The following is an 11,217-nucleotide window of genomic DNA, read 5'->3' as shown; positions in this document are numbered from 1 at the left end:
AATCCAAATCTAGTATGAACTTTTCTATCAACGACTTTACTTGGCACAACAAAACACTAAACTAAGATAAGGAGAGGTTGCTACAGTAGTAAACAACTTCCAAGACACAAAATAAAAACAAAGTACTGTAGGTAAAAACATGGGTTGTCTCCCATAAGCGCTTTTCTTTAACGCCTTTCAGCTAGGCGCAGAAAGTGTGTATCAAGTATTATCAAGAGGTGGTGTGTCGTTATTATGAGCTCCCCCATCCGTAGTGGCACTAAGGGCTTTGTCAATTTTAGGCCTATAATAATACTTCTTTGGTTTAGGCACTTTAGAGACATACATAAACTTTTGCTCCTTACCCACATAAGCTTTCTCCTTATATTTAAGAGAAGAAAATGTTGAACCCAAGGTTCCCATAGCTTTTTCAAGTTCGTCAATCCTATTGCTTTGATCATCATGGACAACACCAGTTCCTAGGACACTAATTCTTTCATCAATTCCTCCTAAGGATTTATCAAGTTCATCAGTTTTATCAAGTAACATTTCCAATTTAGCTTCAATACTTGAAAAATTTTTCTCTAAGGTTTCCAATTTTTTCATAACATCTTCAAGAGAGATTTCAGTTTTAACTTCATCAACAGGAGGTATTTCAAATAGACTCTCAATAATGCAGCTAGCTTCTAATGCAGGAGTACTTAGGAAGTTACCTTTTGCGAGACTATCAAGAACATACCTATTCCAGCTAGAGATACCAACATAAAAATTCCGGAGTAAGATAGTGGTGGAGTGTTTCTTAGTGCACCTATTATGGGCATCACTAATTCTATACCAAGCATCTCTTAAACATTCTCCCCCTCGTTGCTTAAACGTACGAACTTCAATTTCAGGATTACTCATTTTAGTAGTAGTAAATAAAACAAACTAGATAAAGTAAATGCAAGTAACTAATTTTTTTGTGTTTTTGATATAGCAAACAAGATAGCAAATAAAGTAAAACTAGCAACTAATTTTTTTGTATTTTGATTTAGTGCAGCAAACAAAGTAGTAAATAAAACTAAGCAAGACAAAAACAAAGTAAAGAGATTGAGAAGTGGAGACTCCCCTTGCGGCGTGTCTTGATCTCCCGGCAACGGCGCCGAGAAATTTGCTTGATGCGTGTGGTTGACACGTCCGTTGGGAACCCCAAGAGGAAGGTGTGATGCGCACAGCGGCAAGTTTCCTCGCAAGAAACCAAGGTTTAATCGAACCAGTAGGAGTCAAGAAGCACGTTGAAGGTTGATGGCGGCGGGATGTAGTGCGGCGCAACACCGGGATTCCGGCGCCAACGTGGAACCTGCACAACACAACCAAAGTACTTTGCCCCAACGAAACAGTGAGGTTGTCAATCTCACCGGCTTGCTTGTAACAAAGGATTAACCGTATTGTGTGGAAGATGATTGTTTGCGAGAAAACGGTAGAAACAGTATTGCAGTAGATTGTATTTCGAGTATAGAGAATTGGACCGGGGTCCACAGTTCACTAGAGGTGTCTCTCCCATAAGATAAACGAGCATGTTGGGTGAACAAATTACGGTTGGGCAATTGACAAATAAAGAGGGCATGACCATGCACATACATATTATGATGAGTATAGTGAGATTTAATTGGGCATTACGACAAAGTACATAGACCGCCATCCAGCATGCATCTATGCCTAAAAAGTCCACCTTCGAGGTTATCATCCGAACCCCCTCCGGTATTAAGTTGCTAACAACGAGACAATTGCATTAAGTATTGCGCGTAATGTAATCAGTAACTACATCCTTGAACATAGCACTAATGTTTTATCCCTAGTGGCAACAAGCACATCCACAACCTTAGAACTTTCCGTCACTTCGTCCCGGATATCAATGGAGGCATGAACCCACTATCGAGCATAAATACTCCCTCTTGGAGTCACAAGCATCTACTTGGCCGGAGCATCTACTAGTAACGGAGAGCATGCAAGATCATAAACAACACATAGACATAACTTTGATAATCAACATAACAAGTATTCTCTATTCATCGGATCCCAACAAACACAACATATAGAATTACGAGATAGATGATCTTGATCATGTTAGGCAGCTCACAAGATCCGACAATGAAGCACAATGGGGAGAAGACAACCATCTAGCTACTGCTATGGACCCATAGTCCAGGGGTAGACTACTCACTCATCACTCCGGAGGCGACCATGGCGGCGTAGAGTCCTCCGGGAGATGATTCCCCTCTCCGGCAGGGTGCCGGAGGCGATCTCCTGGATCCCCCGAGATGGGATCGGCGGCGGCGGCGTCTGCGGAAGGTTTTCCGTATCGTGGCTCTCGGTACTGGGGGTTTCGCAACGGAGGCTTTAAGTAGGCGGAAGGGCAGGTCAGGAGGCGGCACGAGGGCCCCACACCACAGGGCCGCGCGGCCAGGGCAGGGGCCGCGCCGCCCTAGGTTGTGGCCACCTCGTGGCCCCACTTCGACTCCTCTTCGGTCTTCTGGAAGCTTCGTGGCAAAATAGGACCCTGGGCGTTGATTTCGTCCAATTCCGAGAATATTTCGTTACTAGGATTTCTGAAACCAAAAACAGCAGAAAACAGAAGCGGCACTTCGGCATCTTGTTAATAGGTTATTTCCAGAAAATGCACGAATATGACATAAAGTGTGCATAAAACATGTAGATAACATCAATAATGTGGCATGGAACATAAGAAATTATCGATACGTCGGAGACGTATCAGTCGGTATTCTTCGATTCTTCCTCATCCCGTGAGCCGACGCCGGAGTGGGACCCGGTGGCTGCTCAGATGGCGGCGCACAACAAGCGCGCCCCGGAAGAGTGGGACCAGGAGGACCACGCCTCCTCCGTTTGGTCCGAGGACGACAAGTCCTTGACCAGCGGAGACGAAGAGCTCCAGTTCCTCGCCGATGGGGAAGCTGGAATCGGAGAGCGAGGATGACTCGTTCTCCTGGGACGGGTACACCTTCTCCGAGGAAGAGGAGGAGGAAGACGACGACACCGACTCCCTCGAGGATTACCCGCCAGCGAAGCGGTTCCGCGCCGGGTCAGATGATGATGACGACGACGACGACGTCGACGATGAAGATGACGAGGCCCCCCCTGGGGGCCGCTGGAGCAGTGACGAGGAGCCCGCCGGCAGCAGCGCCGACGAGAGCTCCGACGACGACGAGGGCAGCAACGGCCCGTAGACTAGGATCTACTAGTATAGGCCTAGTAGTAGTAGTAGATTGGCCAATAGGCCTTTCTTTTGTTCTTCCTCCCTTGAGCAATCGGCTTTTTCTTTGTAAGAAATCCTTTATTAATGAAGAAATATTCCCCAATTAATTTTGCTTCTTTGTCTATTTTGCCGATTGTCAAATGAAGTTGCTGCACAAAGAGCCGATGACAGGGCATCGGCTTATGCCATAAACATGCTTTAAGGCCATAACAGTTGCCTATTCACACGGTCAACAGATCCAATTTGTGTCCACGCCAACCTCAAATTCCAAACGCACAGATTCAGCAAATCCAATTGAGAAAATCATCTCAAATGCCATGGGCTCTAGCTTGAAACCAATCTGTTAATCCGCTCCATTGAGTTTTGTTCCTCTAGAGTCGATGGCTACGCATCGGCTTTTTCATTATTCTAAAGTCGATGTCCATGCATCGGCTGTACTGATGTCTATATTTCTCAAGTCGATGTCCGCGCATCGGCTATGATTTGTATATAAATTTTTTTTACTGGCCGATTTCATGAATCGGCCCCCATATTTCATCTACTGGTCATCCCACATGCTCGGGAAATATTTCTTGAGATGTTGACCATTGACAGCTACTGGGAACTTGGCGCTGTCCAGCTGCTCCAGCATGTATGCATTACCCTTCAAAACCTGGACGACTTTGTACGGACCGTGCCAATTAGGAGACCATTTGCCATATGCTTTATCCTTGGTTCCTAATGGTAACACTGCTTCCCATACTAGATCACCAACTTGGAATTCCTTTGGTCTCACCTTCTTATTGTATGCACGAGCTACCCTGGCTTTGTTCTCTTTAATCTTTTCCAACGACCAAAGTCTAAGTTCCGTTGCATCCTCAATAGTGTCACTCATCAGAGCTGCATACTCTTCAGCTGTTAGATCATTCTGAAACGTGACACGTCTTGATCCAGCCGTAATTTCCCAAGGCAATACGGCTTCCTGCCCATAGACAAGCTGGTAAGGCGAAGTCTTTATGGCTCCATGGCATGACATGCGGTAGGCCCACAAAGCTTCTGACAATGTCTCATGCCAAACCCTAGGGTTCTCGTCAATCTTCCTCTTGATCAGCTTGATCAGGCTCGATTAGACGCTTCGCGCTTGGCTTGAGCATAGTATGGAGCTGATCGGACGCTAATCCCATGTCATCGCGAATTTTGAATAGATCGGACCTCCATCGGTCGTGATTGTTTGAGGAATCCCGAACCTATGAATGACGTGTTCTTTGACAAATTTGATAACATCTTCTGATTTTACCTTCTTCATAGGAACGGCCTCCACCCATTTGGTGAAGTAGTCTGTAATGGCCAGGATCCACTCGTGGCCTTTGCTTGACGCAGGATGGATTTTGCCGATCATATCCATGCCCCAACCTCGGAATGGCCATGGCTTGATGATGGGATTCATTGCTGATGCGGGTACCATCTGAATTTTCCCGAACATCTGACACGCTTGGCATCCCTTGTAGTACTTGAAGCAATCTTCAAGCATAGTGGGCCAATAAAACCCTAATCGCCTAATCAGCCACTTCATCTTATGAGCCGATTGGTGAGTTCCACAGGCGCCTTCGTGCACCTCATGTAAGAGCCGATTAGACTCGGTTGGTCCCGGGCACTTGAGTAGTAACCCTTCCAACGTCCTGTAGAACATGTCATCTCCTATAAGGACATATTTCATAGCCTTGTATCTTATCCGTTTAGGTGCCCCCGAGCCGAATCCTTCAAGTAATTGAAGATATCGGCTCTCCAGTCATCCTATTCCGGGAACCGCACCCGAACTTCGACCCATCTGGTATGTCCTTGTACCCTGACGCCATTTGCGCGAGATCATTGGCGTCGGTATTCTGAGATCTTGGGACCCAATTGAAATTGATGTACCGAAAATGTGTCATCAGCTCACGACATTCCATCCAATATGGGAAGAGCGACTCACTCTCGCACTTGTACTCGTCCGTGAGCTGGGAAATCACCAACTTCGAGTCTCCAAAAAGCTCCACCGCTTCTGCCCCGGCTTCCAGCAACAACTCCAGTCCCTTGCGTACTGCCTCATACTCAGCGACATTGTTTGTGCAAGGGGTAGATAATCTGATGGAGAAGGAGTATGTTGCCCCCCGAGGCGACACGAGCAGAATGCCGATGCCACAACCATCGTCACAAGCCGATCCATCGAAGAACATAGCCCATGCACGTATAGATAGTGCTGCTATATTAGTATTGATCCGTTCAGCTATGAGATCGGCCAACGCTTGTCCCTTGACTGCTTTTGCAGGCTGATACCAGAGATCAAACTCCGATAATGCAAACATCCACTTACCAAGTCGGCCTTTCAAAACAGGAGCCAACAGCATGTGCTTGACAACGTCTGACTTGCATATGACGATGATTTCTGCCGTCAAAAGGATGTGATGGAGCTTGGTGCAGGTGAAGAACAGGCAGAGGCATAACTTCTCGACCTCAGGATACCTTGTCTCTGCATCCAACATCCTCCTGCTGAGGTAGAACACAACCTTTTCAATGCCCTCGTAGAGTTGCACCACCACTGAAGCAATGGACGTGTCAGCCTGCGATAGGTAGATGTAGAACGGCCTGTCCTGCTGAGGCGGAACTAGCACAGACGGTGTTGTTAGATACTGCTTAATATCATCAAACGCCTGCTGCTGTTCTGCCCCCCAGTGAAATTCGTCGTCAGATTTAAGCTTGACCAACGCCATGAACGACTCAATTCGTCCTGAGAGATTAGAGATGAATCGCCGGACGAAATTGATCTTGCCGATCAGACGTTGGAGCTCCTTCTTTGTGGTAGGCGGCTGCATGGTACGTACTGCCTTCTGACTTTTCAGGCCGATCTCAATCCCTCGTTCATGAACAAGAAAACCTAGGAATTGACCGGCCTTCACACCAAAAGCACACTTCTTTGGATTCATTCTGAGTCCGAACTTCCGAGTTCGGTCTAGGATGCGTCGCAAATCATCCAAGTGTCCTTCCATGGAGACAGACTTGACCACCACGTCATCGATGTAGATTTCCACCAACTTGCCGATCAGATCATGAAAAATATAATTCATGGCTCGTTGGTACGTTGCACCGGCATTCTTCAAACCAAAGGTCATGATCACATATTCGAACAAGCCTACTGATCCTGGTACTCGGAATGCAGTCTTGTGTATATCTTCTGGGGCCATGAAAATCTGGTTGTAGCCGGCATTGCCATCCATGAAACTCAACACCTGTGGCCAGCAGCTGCGTTGATCAATGTTTCTGCCACAGGCATTGGATATTCATCCTTTGGAGTGGCTCTGTTGAGATCTCGGAAATCTATAGCCACACGCCATCGGCCGTCCTTTTTCTCCACAGGTACAATACTGGAGATCCATTCAGCATACCTGCATGGCCTGATGAACCCGGCGGCTAACATTTTCTCGATCTCTTTCTTGACTTCTTCAAGAATTTTGGCCTTCATCTGACGTGCTCGTTGTTGGAATGGCCGAAATCCTTTCTTGAGAGGGAGCCGATGCTCGATGATGCTCCTGTCTAACCCATGCATCTCCGTGTAATCCCATGCGAAGCAATCTGGGTACTCTTTTAACAGAGCTATCATCTGGCTCCTGAGATGTGGATCTAACTTCTTGCTGATGAAGGTTGGTCGTGGCTTATCCCCAGGACCAATGTCGACTTCTTCTAGCTCATCAGCCGATGTAAACCCATACCCTAGCTTCCCGTCACCTGTTAGATCGACGCTGAACACAGGCGAAACGCATGGCAAGGAAAAAATGGGCCGACTGCTGGAATCGGCCCCCAACTTGATTGTATTGCTCACAAGGGGCTTACATCTTGTTCGTGCTTCACTATGACTACGTGACATGCTTGAGACAAGATAATTACTTTTTATTTTTTGGGGCCGATCACAAGGATCGGCCTTCCCATGTACATCCATAGACTTTGCTCTTTCTACACGGTCAGGCCAGTGGATAAGACCAGCCTCACCCCGTTTTTTGACACGTCGATGTACTCGCAGTCGTCCAAAGTGATGTCTGAGAGTGGCTCTTGGCCTTCCGTCTCCCAAACGTTCATGCCAGCCGTTGAAACCTCGGCTGTATCATCTGCATGGACGACTTCCACTTCATCTCCATCCCACTGGATTAGGCATTGGTGCATCGTAGATGGAATGCAACAGTTGGCGTGGATCCAATCTCTCCCTAGCAGGACAGCGTAAGTGCTCTTGCTATCGACGATGAAGAATGTCGTAGGGATGGTTTTCCTCCCTACGGTCAGATCCACGTTCAGAACACCTTGTGCATCAGATGCTTGGCCGTTGAAATCGCTCAATGTGACGTTGGTCTTAATCAGATCCGAGCTAGAGCGTCCCAACCGACGTAGCATGGAGTATGGCATGATGTTGACTGCCGCTCCGGTGTCCACCAGCATCCTATTAACAGGCTGCCCATTGATATAACCTCGTAAGTATAGGGCCTTCAGGTGTCTGTAGCTTCTTTCACGTGGCTTCTCAAAGATAACTGGCCGTGGGCCACAGTCGAGTTGTGCCACAGGTGCTTCGTCTATTCCAGGAGCACAAAACTCTGCTGGAAGAATGAACACCATGTTTGTACTAGCCGATGTTTCATCATCGGCTTTCCTTTGCTTGGGGCGCCACTCCATCTTTTGTGGTCGACCCTCTTCGTCTAGGGTTCGTTGAATTTTCGCGGCCAGATCGGGCCGTGCCTTCCTTAGCGTGTGCAGGTATAACCTTTCGGCTTCCTCCAAGCCACGCAGTCGCTGAACCCTTCGCTTTTGGGAACGGCTGAGTCCATCAGGGCACCACCTTGGCCGGTGGTACTTGTCCTCTTCTTCTTCATAGTCATCTTCCAACTCCTCGAGGTCTTCTTCCCGAGAGGACTCAGTTTGCTTATTCCTAGATGGGAGAGGCCCAAGACGTTTGAACACTGACACGTCTGTTGCACCCTTCTTCTTCGTCTACACTACGGGCGTTGCCGATTGTAGGCAATCGGCTCATTCCTGCATCCCAGCAGTGTTTGAAGAAAGGACAGTCCCAGTGCTTGTCCACGTCGTCTTGTTCTCTTGACCTTTCCTTGGCACGGCGCTCGTATCTCTCCTCAGTGCGATCATGCCGATGATGTCTCCTGGCGTCCCTGCTAGCTAGACGATCCCTTTCATCGTCGCTGTTGTACCGCCGGCGTTGGTCGTACTGACTTACATATTTGTTGAGGAGATGATCAGAGAGAGGTCGTTGATATCGCACATTCCTCACTTCTCCCTCTGTGATGTAGCGTTTGCCATCGTGCCGGAGCCGATCGCGTGGAGCGGCTTCCTCTTTGTCCTTGCTACGAGAGCGGCTGCTCTCGCCTTTGTCCTTACCAGAGTAGTGCCCAGGCTCGACCATGTTAATGCTTAACGAGAAACCTGGCTGGCACCCTTCGGGGTAAGCGTATTCCACCGTGTTAACGGCGGGGAAGGGGTGTGTGTCGACTTTCATGGCGTACTGGTTGAAAATTAGACGTCCTTGTTCTATCGCCATTTGGATCTGCTGACGCCACACCCTGCAGTCGTTGGTGGTATGGGAGAACGTGTTATGCCATTTGCAGTATGGCTTTCCGTTCAGCTCCTGTACCGTGGGGATTTTGAGGCCTTCGGGTAACTTCAGCTGCTTCTCCTTAAGTAAGAGGTCAAAAATTTGTTCAGCTTTCGTTACGTCAAAATCAAACCCTCTGGGTGGACCTTGTGGCTTAACCCATTTGCAGGACACGGGGGTTGCCCCCGAGTCCACTCAGCCACTGCTACCTCTTGATCTCCCGCAGACCCTTCATCTTCCTCTGTCTCAACCAGGACTACTGCACGCTTGAATTTGTCCTGGTACAGCTCTGGGTGGCGTTGTTCATATAATGACAGCTTCTGAACCATGTGCGCCAGTGAAGGGTAGTCTGCTTGGGAAGCCATATCCTTGATAGGTGATGCGAGACCCACCACTGCCAACTCAACCGCTTCTTTTTCAGTCAAACGAGCTGAATAACATCGGTTCCTAACGGTCCTGAAGCGCTGGATGTACTCTGACACTGTTTCCCCGCGCTTCTGACGTACTTGGGCTAGATCGGCAATGCCAGCCTCGGAAGCCTCTGAGTGATACTGCATGTGGAACTGTTCTTCCAACTGCTTCCAAGTCAGGATCGAGTCTGGTGGCAGTGATGTGTACGTGTACCACCCAAAAGCCGATCCTGTGAGGGACTGTGCAAAGAACCTCACGCGTAGTGCATCTGCAGCTGAGATCGTGCCCAGCTGCGCCAAATATCGGCTTACATGCTCGATAGAGCTGGAGCCATCTGACCCACTGAACTTGGAGAATTCAGGGAGCCGATATTTGGGTGGTAGTGGGATCAAATCGTAGTCGTTGGGGTACGGCTTGGAATAGCCGATTGCCCTCCTTTTCGGCACCATGCCGAACTGGTCTCTCAAGATCGTGCTGATCTGATCCGCAGTGTTAGCTGCAGGAGTGGAGCTCTGAAGATTCGCTGGCGTGGCATACTTAGCTAGCCACGCTTGCTTCTCAAGATCGGAGCTAGCTGCAGGAGTTAAGCTCTGGACGTTCGTCGGAGTGGCATACTTAGCTAGCCACGTCTGCTTCTCAAGATCTGATCCAGAGGCTCCTCCTGCTGTTCCGGAAGTCCCTGCTGTTGCAGCCTGGTTCGTGAGTGCCCAGTTACTGCTGTCTGGCACGTATGTGCACGTGTATCCGTGAGGGATCTCCTTAGGCGCCTCATACAAGAACTGGTAGTCGCTAGGATCGCCACCGATCTTGTAGACGACGAATGCCGGTGTACTCGGCACCTCTGGTGCTGCCAGCGCGAATGGCAGCGGTGGTCGGCTCTGGAGTGACAGCTCTCCTTGGTGAGTCCCTAGAGCAGGTCCTGACGGAGAGTGCGATGCCTCAAGATTTCATGGAGCACCCGAAGGGCGACACGCTCCAAAGTGTTCACCGAGGCTCTCGGAATGGCGGTGTAGCGAATGAGCTACCATGAAATTGATCTCCCGACGCAAGGACCCGGTGCGTTCTTCGAAGGGGTGGACAGGTCCACTCCATCGAGCGCGCCTTCAGGTGTGAACCCTCTCCACCCGATGCCGTGCGAGCGGGTCTCGTGGAAAGAGCCGATGAGGTCGGCTTCGAGGATAGCTTTGACATCGTCATACTTCTTCTTGAGCTCCTCAGGCAGATCCTCGTACGTGACTGGAGTACCTTCCGCCATCTCAGATGTAGATGGCGATGCAGTTGATGTCGAAGACCGTCCCACCGGGCGTGCCAGAATGTGTTGGCGTCCGAAACCCACCGGCGGGCTACGGTTGGCAACACGAAGAGCCGGGAACAACCTTAGGGCTGCGGCTGGCCCTGGTCCCTCCGAGCGACGGCCCGCAAAGCTCCTGGTACACACGTCCCGATGCTGGTGCAAGGGCGTGCCACCCGATCTATACCTGATCAGGAAGGTGATGGATTTGCTTCGCTAAGTTTCCTGCATGGCATACACGTAAACATTAAATACGAGCCTCGACCGGCTCTCAGGTTGTCCTGTGAATCGGCTCAAGGAGCCGATCCACCCATGGTTCGTATGAGGTCTACGATCACATGGTGGTCCTGCTTGATCAATATGTAGCTAAAACGACCTACGACGATTTAGGGTTTTCACCACATAATCGGAACATCCTACTCGTGATTGAGCCTGGCAGCTACGCACGGTGATAATAAACCGACCCTAGACAAGGCCTAAAAACCAACGTTAAGTTGATCTCCGGAACATCTTGTCTAGGGTTAGCAAACTACACCCTACGCGCTACTGGATCATTCAACCCGTTTGTAAGGCCTAACTATGCAGATATTAAACTAATCCTTGAGGAATCAAGGAGCAATCATAACGGATCGGATCTACTAAACAACGATCAAGCAAGGTGCCGCCCTTACACCTAGG

The sequence above is a fragment of the Lolium rigidum genome, chromosome 2, assembly GCF_022539505.1.
Source record: "Lolium rigidum isolate FL_2022 chromosome 2, APGP_CSIRO_Lrig_0.1, whole genome shotgun sequence".
NCBI lineage: Eukaryota > Viridiplantae > Streptophyta > Magnoliopsida > Poales > Poaceae > Lolium > Lolium rigidum.
The sequence above is the reverse complement of the archived record's forward strand: the minus strand, read 5'-3'. Positions refer to the sequence as shown.